Consider the following 10,140-nt stretch of genomic DNA (forward strand, 5'->3'; position numbering starts at 1 on the left):
AGTTTGTAACATATATGACTCCATATCCCTCTGCTTCAATGTTACCACTCATAAGCTCTACCTTATTCTTTCAAAATTTTCAATTTAAGATGATGAGTTTTCATGTAAGCATAAGCATAAGTTCCTGTATTCCAGCTATATTATAGTTCTATCATCTCTTTTTATCTTTAATTATACTCCTGTTGTTTGAAAGGATTACATAAATAATTCAGGTGGGTAGCTGTGTCAGCATGCGTAGGTTGCAAAGGAACAAGTAATAGGTTTGTTCCAGGCTGAAAAGAGAAGACAGAAAACATCCACATTTCAGCCGTGGAGCCTTCTTCAGGTGTGAGAATGATGTGTTTTCTTTCTTCTCTTTTCAGCATGGAATGAACCTATTATTTGTTCCTTTAGATAAATAATTGTGCCTTCCCTAACTGTACAATTCCTAATAATATATTCAGTTTTATTAAATACCACATAATGTATTCAGAGGTCTGTAGTGACACCTAGTGTTCAGACTTTTTATTGAGCATTTTAACCGATGCAGCTCAGATTATCCTACTCCCTCCTGATTCAGTTCTTAAATTTTCCACTTATTTTTGATATACTGTCCCACATCAGTGGTGGGAGTCTGGAACAAGCTACTCAGCCATGTTGCTGAATGAGATGCTGAAATAAGGCGGATACTGGTTTCTGTCAAGAAATGGCCAGATGAGATTCTGGGATCAATTCAGTACAAACGTACTGGGTGGGCCTAACGGCTTTCTCTCGTCTGTGACTTTTCTTATGAAGACTCTGAGGACAACAGGAATATGGAACAAGTGTGGATTCCAAACCTACAAATTTTACAACACGTTGGAGCCAGTGCAGGAGGTCCTGTAGCTACAGGAGGCAAGCTTCCAGGAAGCTTATACACAAGTAAAGCTCAGGATATCTGTGGATATGACTTCCTGTGATCTGCATGTGCGTCACCTTGGGAATGTAGTCTTTGTTCTCGCATTTGATTCATGTATCCAAAGTTTTAAAACAACATTACTGACTAAGGCTGCCTTACTTCTGCTACTGCTACTGCTACTGCTAATGCTAATACTTCTACAGCTACTGCTACTGCTACTACTGCTACTGGTACTACTACTACTGTACTACTTCTACTACTGCTACTGCTACTGCTACTGCTACTGCTACTTCTACTTCTACTACTACTACTGCTACTGCAAATTCTGCTATTACAGCTACTACCGCTACTGCTACTACTACTTCTACTACTGCTACTGCTACTGCTACTGCTTCTACTACTTCTACTACTACTGCTACTGCTACTGCTACTGCTACTGCTACTTCTACTACTACTGCTACTGGTACTACTGCTACTACTTCTACTACTGCTACTGCAACGTCTGCTATTACAGCTATTACTGCTACTGCTACTACTACTTCTACTGGTACCGTTACTACTACAGCTACTGCTAATACTTCTACTACTGCATTATGTTCCCACCTTGAATTGTGAGAAAGTCCTTTAACAACTGAAAAACTCCTGATTGAGAGAAAAAAGTCCCATCTGCGTTTTTCCTGATTGTAGCATATAGTCTAACAGTGCAACTTAACAATCTAGAAGACAAACTATTCCATGAATAAAAAAAATGCATAGTTTAGATGTATTGTAAAACCACTCACATCACGTGCATATCTTTTTCAATTTGAAAACCCTAATACTCAACCTGTGAGTAACCCCAACAACCACATCACTGGTACAACACACGTCTGACTCACAGTATTAGGGGATCAACAGCAGAACTGCAATTATATTCGCGACTGTATTAACAGTTTCAACAGATACAAATATTAACACAAAGCTGAAACCCTTTAAAACAGGAAATGTATAATATTATCAGAAACATGAATAAAGTAAATATATTTCAGGTGGGGAGCTGCGTCAGCGTGCGTAGGCTGCAAAGGAACAAGTAATAGGTTTATTCGTTGGTGAAAAGAGAAGAGAGAAAACAACGTTTTGGCTGTGAAGCCTTCTTCAGGCGTGAGAAAGACAGGGCAGGCAGCAAAGATTAAATAGCACAGAAGAACAGAAGCTGGGGGAGGAGGAGGCAGGAGAGGCAGAGAGGCCATTTAGGAAGTGCAAAGTGGAGAGGGGTGGGGTCAAAACTTGCATGAGTCTAGGGAAGATTACAGGAAAATGAAGTCGGTCGTTGAGAGAAGGGGGGTGATGTGAACCTAGTTTCGGCTATGGTTGAGAATTTCCTATATTCGGATCTATATATTCCAAATATATATTCCAAAACAACCACAAATGATATTTTCAGCTACCAAAATATCTTGTTACATGATTCCATATGAATAATTCCTGGTTTTTAAACAGTACTACAACTCTGTTTTACAACTATAATGACAGCACGTTCATTATTAGAAAAGGCATTACATACATTACAGCTTTCCATAAAGCTTTTTATAAAGTATGTACACTTAATATAGTTAGAACGAGCTCACGGTTTGCCTGCGGCTTCACCCTGTGTATTTTCCCTGCGTTTTCACCCTCTTTCTCTTTACTCTTAAGAGAAACCACCTTCTCTCACATCTAGTTGGAAAATCAAAGAGTAATAAAAGCTTCCCTGTGAGCATTCAAGCTGCCTTGTTAACTTTTTACTTTCCACTCAGCCTAACAAGTGCTCATCGCTACAGTACGACTGTGGAAAAGATTATATAAGACCCTATGGAGAGTGAACATGGGGGTGTTCAAAGGCATTGAGGTTCAAGGGAGCAGGTAGCCTGGCCCCGTCCATTATTAGAGAGAACTGTTACCTCAGAGATCTGTGGAGGGAAAGGAAGGAGGAAGCAGAAAACCCGTGAAAAATAGAGGGCATAGGACTGTCCCTCAAGAATCTGTGATATAGATTATCATGTAAACATAAACAATGGGATTCGTCCAGATCTGGAAGTGATCAAAAACGACTTGGAAAAAACGCACCTGAACAAGATAAATTATTGTTATGTAACTGTTACCTTGTCTAAACTTAATGAAGTCTATTCATATATTCTGTTCTAAGTATATATTTATCTTAATGTAAAGCTTCCTGTTTTGTGTTCATCTGTATTTATTTGTGGAACGAAAATAACATTCTTAAAAAAGTAATGAACAGTATGTTAGAGGAACAAGTAAAGGTTTATTCCATGCTATAAGGACAAAAAGAGACACAACATTTTGGCTGTGAAGCCGTCATCAGGTGTGAGGGAGAGAGGGGAACTAGCAGATACATAAGGCATGGGGGAACAAAAGACAGTAGAGAGGATGTGGTAGGAGGGAGCAAATGGGCTTGAAGCAGAAGAGAATGAGTGTCCAGGTTCAGGGAGAACAAAGCCAAAATCTGGGAAGGAATGGAAGGGTTTTAGAAGGACATGAATCTGTCATTGAGAGAAGGGGGAAGGTGTGATTCTTGTTTCAGCAAAATTTTGGTTTCAGATGTTTTTCTGCAATAGGAGTTCTGAGGAGGATGCAGATGGAGAGATCAGTATGATCCCTGAATGTCTGTTGGAGGTGAAATGGGGAACTCGGCTTGGAGAGCTCTTTGATCCCCACAGATCTGACATGTTCCCAGAAACAGTCTGTGAGGCTTCTTCCTGTCTCACCAACGTAAACAGCTGGGCGTTTTCTGCAAGAGATGGGTGGTTAAGGTTGCTCAGATTAGGTGGTTGGCAATAGGAGATAAGGGGGCAGTCAGAAATAGGGTACCAGTGGAGGGATCATCCTGGTCCTGGAGGGAGAAAGGGTGTTAGGGTGGTAGGGAAGCACCAATGGAATGCGATGGTGAGGACGGTAGTTCCTAATTGGGTTGACTGGACGACATGTTAACTATATACTTGAGGGATGGGTGGAAGTTGGTGCAGTGATGCAGAAAGTGCTCTAGCTGGTCATTACAGCATGGGGCGGCAAAGACGGAGTCATCGATGTATCGCCTGTAGAGGTCAGGGACAAAGCCAGTGTGGGAAGTGAAGAAGCTTTCTTCTACCCAGCCAACACAAATATGAGCATAGCTGGGCCCCATCCTGGTGCCCATGGCAACTCCACTAACTTGTTGGTAAAAAAGGTTATTGAATGAGGAAGCATTCAGTGGGAGCACCTATTCTGCAAGAGGTACAAGAGTGTGGTTAGGTGGATCAGAAAGATTGTAGTTTGTGATAGATTGTTAGTGACAGTGAAAGGTTGCTTGGGAATTAAACTACCATTGTGCAGTCTAACTGGCTTGTGCTGCTCTGTCGCTGCACTGCTGGTTCTGGGGGAGAAAAAGATCCTGTTGTGGAAAAAAAGGTCCTTATACACTTACAATTTTCTTGTGTTGTAGTCAGCTAATGTTCCTTATGATACATCATTATAATACCCCCATATTATGACACTAGCAGTTGCTGTAAAAGTAGTCTTCTCAAAATAAATACACAGTAAAATAACAGCTCAGAGTGTGTGTGTGTGGGATGGGTTGTGTGTGAGTGCATGTGAGAGTGAGTGTCATATGTGTGATAGGGTGTGAATATGTGTTTTTTTATGTGCATGCGATGGTGGGGGAGAGTAGAAATCATTTTGTCCTGTGTACATAAAGACTCAAGCAATTCAAACAGGACTCATTTCCTTGAATATCTTGTTTCTCTTTCAGTTTCAGTTGAGTTGTGTGGTAAGAAAGACTCGATAACACACAGAGCTGGTCACATTAGCACAGCTCTTGTAACGGAGCTCGCATCTTTTATCCTGTCGTTGTCTGGTAAGTGTTTTGCCTGTAGTGAATTCAAAATCCTGCATCCTAAGAACCTGGAAGAAACATCCCATCTTATTCTGCTGAAATCCTGGAGTCAGAGTGCTGCAGCCAGACAGATCAGAGACTTACCACCAAAGAGGACCCTGAAACCAGAAGGTACAGTGCTTGCCATTGTAGCGGCGAGGCTTATTAATAAGAAAGAATTAAGTGTTTCTGAGCTTTCCCAAATTAGGCCTCATCTCTCTGTTCATCTCTGTGGTGCAGCCACAGAGAAACTATTCATGCAGGCTGATTTAAGGTTTCCTTTGATAAGGTTTCCTAGGACAGCTCCCAAATGGGGATGCACTTAGCTAAGCCTGGCTATCATGATCAATGGTCATCCATTGGCACCTATCTGTCTAGGGAGTGCCAGATGGACATCTGGACTGCATTCCTAAGTGTCAGGAGTAAGTGACTCATATCTCACCTTGATCAACCAATCAGGGACTGGTAGGGCCGAGTAACCCACGTGGGACTCTGATGCCCATGGAACTTTCAGCCAATGAATGAGCTGAAGTTCCTCCAGGTAAAAACAGGCAACACAGAGAGCCTGGGAGATTCAGTGGAGAATTCTGTGGACTATTCTAAAGGGAATTCAAAGGAGAATTCCAGGGCAGGACGGCCCAGGAGCAGAAGGCTCCCAAGGGCAGGACATTCTCGCAGCGCGCCTCCTGACCATCCTGAGACTCAGCCCGGACAACCACGGAATGGCCAGTGTGTCCGAGTGCCAGAACTTTCCTTCGTTCTAAGAGTCTAGAGCGGAGGTTGCCAGAGAGTAACCAGAGGATCCACCCGAGGTTAGCACCAGCAGCAGGCCTCGTGAACAGGTCGGAACTGTGGACAGCTGAATCACTATTCAGAACTAGCTCTTCATTAGGAATGAACTGGTCCTCTTCCTGACTTGCTGGGACTCACAGTCATCTTTTCTCCTGTGCGCAAACTTTGCTAGTTAAAGCCAACACTAGCTAACCGGTCAGTGAGCATCTGCGGCGCACCGTCGCAAACCGCACAGCACAGCCTGGCACCTAGCCAGAGAGCGCGGATTGGACAGCAACAAGCCTGGAACTATTTCTTTGTGCCCGCAGGAGATCTGAATCCCCAGAGATTGGATGAGTATTCAACTTCACTGCATTACTGCTCGAGAATTCAATTGTTATCCCAACCAGTTGATATCAATTTAATTCCTAAGAGTTATGTACTTGATTTGAGTATCTAATGTAGAAGTTATAACCAAGTTCATTTATGAAACGGTCTTAATGAATGATATACTGAACGTATGTCCTCTTGATATGTGTATAATGACCTTGGTGTCCTTCACTTGAACCTGTATGGGTAATACATCCACACCTAGAGGTTTTATTGAGGACAGCTTCTATCAGCACTTATCTATAACTCTTAATACAGAAATCCACCAGGCTCCTTTCATCAAAGTCAACTTAACGTCTTCTAAGGAACAGGTAAAGGTTTATTCCATGCTAAAAGGAAAAGAAGAGACACAACGTTTTGGCTGTGGAGCCTTGTTAAGGTATGTTTCAGGCTACACAGCTGAAACATTGTGTCTCTTTGCCTTTCAGCATGGATTAAACCCTTTACTTGTTCCTTTGCAGCCTACGCATGCCGACACAACTACGTACTTGAATTTCTTACCTACTTCTAACATCTTCTAAGCGTTCTGACAGAAATGGGTATAAGCCATCAGTATGTAACTTTCATATTATTTGAGGTTCATGAAGCAGCAATACAAAAGTAGGATGGACATATTACAGGATTTAAAAGTGATATAATGACAGCAAATTGTCAGTAGTCAATCAATATTAGTATCAATCGAAACTGCAGTTTCAATCGACGATTAGAATACATTTGCTCTGCTTAGAAAATGTGATACTACAAAACTCAGTTCTTACAGTAATAATATTTTTTTATTTATAAAGGACTTTTCCAAACCCAAGGACACTATACATGGTAGGAAATAAGAAAAAAGAGATAAAATACAATAAAAAGTCAATATAATGAAACAAGAACATACAGGATAAACTGTAAGATATAGGCCCTACTAAAAAGGTCCGTTTTATGTTGAGATTTGAAAAGAGTCAAAGACTTTGTCTCTTTGAGAGCCAGAGGAAAGGAATTCCATGACAAAGAAGCAGTGACAGAAGAGGCACGGTCACCAACAGTCTGAGATGTCATCCTGGATACAGTGAGCACAGAACGAGCCTCAGCTGACCAGAGCCTACAGGGGGGAGTTCAGAGATTAGAATGACCTTTTAACAAAGTATAAAAACTTTGCATTTCATTACCCTGTAATTGAACTGTTCAGTATTTTAATATAAAATAAACTGAAAAAAAAAAATATGAAGGTACTTAGGTGGTAACAGTAATGCTAACCCCTGCACCACTGTGCCACATTCAGGGTTATATACTGTATAATACAAAGTCACATGGTATGTATACTTTCATCAAAACAAAGTGTGCGCAGAAAATATTGCACATTCCTATTCCACTTGTTCTCACTGTGGTGTGTGTGTTCCAGACCTCACAGTAATATCGTGGTGGTGTACCAAGATGTGGCAGGATAGGACTCACTGGATCAGTGTCTACTTTGTCGGGCTCAGTGCTATTACTTGTGGAGAATCTACACAATTTATTTACTTAATATATGCGCACATGTATCTTGCAGACACCTCCCAGCCCTCTTCGAGTGCTGAAATCTGCTACGCCAAAAGGCCAGCCTCCTGAGGCAGGAAACTTCACAGGAAGTGACATCACTGCAATGATCTCATCTTGTGAAACCTATACAGAACACTCTGCTACCAATGACATTGTAAAAATATATTAAAAAACTGATTCATTTGCTCAAGCTAGGACAGAATTGACATTATTTCTTTTAATTCTCAAAGTTTTGTAGTGTGGTGATTACATAATCATTAAAAAAAAACAATTCTTAAACAAAATCTGTCTGGGACAGGCAAACTGGTCCTCTTGTGTTAGCTGGTAAACGTATTAATTGCGTGTATTTTATGACAGAAGTTCCTGCGTCATCAAAATACCCAGAAAACCTCCTCCGAGTTCAACTTCTTGCACGGATCTAAGGGTAACAAACGGGGTGGGGAAAAAAGCGCCACACTTGCCTGACCGGGAATCGAACCCGGGCCGCGGTGGTGAGAGCGCCGAATCCTAACCACTAGACCACCAGGGACACGGAGGGAAGCCCTCTCCCGTCTGTGGCGTGCCCGCAGCGCGACCGACGTCGGCTCTGAAAGCGGGGCCAAGCTCGGCAATCTTGAATTGAGACAGAGACTCGTCCACCAGCGATTCTTAAAACTGCAGTAACCCGTTGAAGACACGACCCCGCCTGCCGTCGTCACTTAGATCTAACCCGCAAAAGAATCACTGCTACAACGGCTTCCGCGACACAATGGTCAGCCACCTGGGGGAGGAACCGTGGTATGAATGACTGGAAGGACACAACAGGGAAACCCACGAGGTTCAGTGTCATACAGACTAGTGTCGCTTGACAGACAAAACTTGCAGTACAAGATTTCTAAAGATTCTTCACAATCACTGGAGTTACAGCCATCACACATCGGTGGGTTAACACTCACACACACAAAGAAAACCAGATCGCCCAGCACAAAGAAGAAAACAAGACTTACACCAAGTTGAGAGCACTTTGCCGCTGGGGGAACGGAATAACGACTATCTTCGATATTGACGCCAGGCTTTCCCTACACAAGGCCAGAACCAGACCGCGATAAGATGGCTCCGGGATGCCCGCGCTGCTCAGGTCGAGCCCGTTATGCCAAAGCAGCCTGTGGCGGGCAATGAAAACACAAGCAACCCGTGTGTCTGCTTCCTGGTCTGCAAAGGCTCTCCAGGAAAATCTCTCTTGCGCTTCTGCTGAACTGCTGCTTCATCTACGCAGGGGCCCCCGCCTTCTTAATCAAGGAGTCCAATGGCAGCATTTGTCGCAAGTGCTCGTCAGTTCCCACACAGTCGGGGAGGAGCCCGGGACTTGATGAGGACAACGACAGCCTGCTTGGCATTGTTTTCCTCGGCACCTATCAATTAACACAGCAGGGTGTGACGTCCCCGGGGCGTGGGGTGTGAGTGAGGGACAGGAAGCAAGCAAGAGACAGAGGAAGTCAAGAGCCACCACACCCTGTTGCTTGCCAGTAATCACACAACTATGGCCCTCAGCTGATACCCCTTTACAAGTGGGAGACCCTGCTCCGAGTCCAGCCCGAGTGCAAAAGGCCCCAGCAAAATTTGAACTCGCGACCCCTGGTTTACAAGACCAGTGTTCTAACCCCTGAGCTATGGAGCCACCAGGCTCCAGGTCCTGACTCACGCGCAGACAAACGTACCGAGTCAAGCAGCTGGCAACATGAGGGAGACACAGTGCCCGGCTCAGCTACACAGCGGAGAGAGCAGAGAAAGGACGCCACGGCGAAGCTGAAGTCTTGCACAGGCCCATGGAAGACACCGAAGATCACCGAGGGAATCGACAGTCGGCCTGGCTCTTGTGTGGTTCCATGGTGTAATGGTTAGCACTCTGGACTCTGAATCCAGCGATCCGAGTTCAAATCTCGGTGGAACCTTTTGTGGGTGGAATTGGTGTCTGGAATGCCAAACGGGAATTACCGCTGAAACAAACGGGGTGGGGAAAAAAAAGGCCACGCTTCCCTGACCGGGAATCAAACCCGGGCCGCGGCGGTGAGAGCGCCGAATCCTAACCACTAGACCACCAGGGACACGGAGGAGAGCCCTCTCCCGTCTGTGGCGTGCCCGCAGCGCGACCGACGTCGGCTCTGAAAGCGGGGCCAAGCTCGGCAATCTTGAATTGAGACAGAGACTCGTCCACCAGCGATTCTTAAAACTGCAGTAACCCGTTGAAGACACGACCCCGCCTGCCGTCGTCACTTAGATCTAACCCGCAAAAGAATCACTGCTACAACGGCTTCCGCGACACAATGGTCAGCCACCTGGGGGAGGAACCGTGGTATGAATGACTGGAAGGACACAACAGGGAAACCCACGAGGTTCAGTGTCATACAGACTAGTGTCGCTTGACAGACAAAACTTGCAGTACAAGATTTCTAAAGATTCTTCACAATCACTGGAGTTACAGCCATCACACATCGGTGGGTTAACACTCACACACACAAAGAAAACCAGATCGCCCAGCACAAAGAAGAAAACAAGACTTACACCAAGTTGAGAGCACTTTGCCGCTGGGGGAACGGAATAACGACTATCTTCGATATTGACGCCAGGCTTTCCCTACACAAGGCCAGAACCAGACCGCGATAAGATGGCTCCGGGATGCCCGCGCTGCTCAGGTCGAGCCCGTTATGCCAAAGCA

The 10,140-nt window shown here is 44.3% G+C and overlaps 4 non-coding genes across 4 annotated transcripts; 1 reads left to right on the forward strand and 3 right to left on the reverse strand.

Annotated features, from left to right (window-relative positions):
* Positions 1–7,902: 7,902 nt before the first annotated feature.
* On the reverse strand, positions 7,903–7,974 carry trnae-cuc (transfer RNA glutamic acid (anticodon CUC)). The gene has a single exon. It is a non-coding gene; the product is annotated as a tRNA-Glu (tRNA).
* A 1,055-nt stretch (positions 7,975–9,029) lies between these two features.
* Positions 9,030–9,102, reverse strand: trnat-ugu (transfer RNA threonine (anticodon UGU)). The gene has a single exon. It is a non-coding gene; the product is annotated as a tRNA-Thr (tRNA).
* Positions 9,103–9,304: 202 nt separating this feature from the next.
* On the forward strand, positions 9,305–9,376 carry trnaq-cug (transfer RNA glutamine (anticodon CUG)). The gene has a single exon. It is a non-coding gene; the product is annotated as a tRNA-Gln (tRNA).
* An 81-nt stretch (positions 9,377–9,457) lies between these two features.
* trnae-cuc (transfer RNA glutamic acid (anticodon CUC)) lies at positions 9,458–9,529 on the reverse strand. The gene has a single exon. It is a non-coding gene; the product is annotated as a tRNA-Glu (tRNA).
* Positions 9,530–10,140: the final 611 nt, after the last annotated feature.

This window comes from Lepisosteus oculatus, chromosome 6 (assembly GCF_040954835.1).
Source record: "Lepisosteus oculatus isolate fLepOcu1 chromosome 6, fLepOcu1.hap2, whole genome shotgun sequence".
Classification (NCBI taxonomy): domain Eukaryota; kingdom Metazoa; phylum Chordata; class Actinopteri; order Semionotiformes; family Lepisosteidae; genus Lepisosteus; species Lepisosteus oculatus.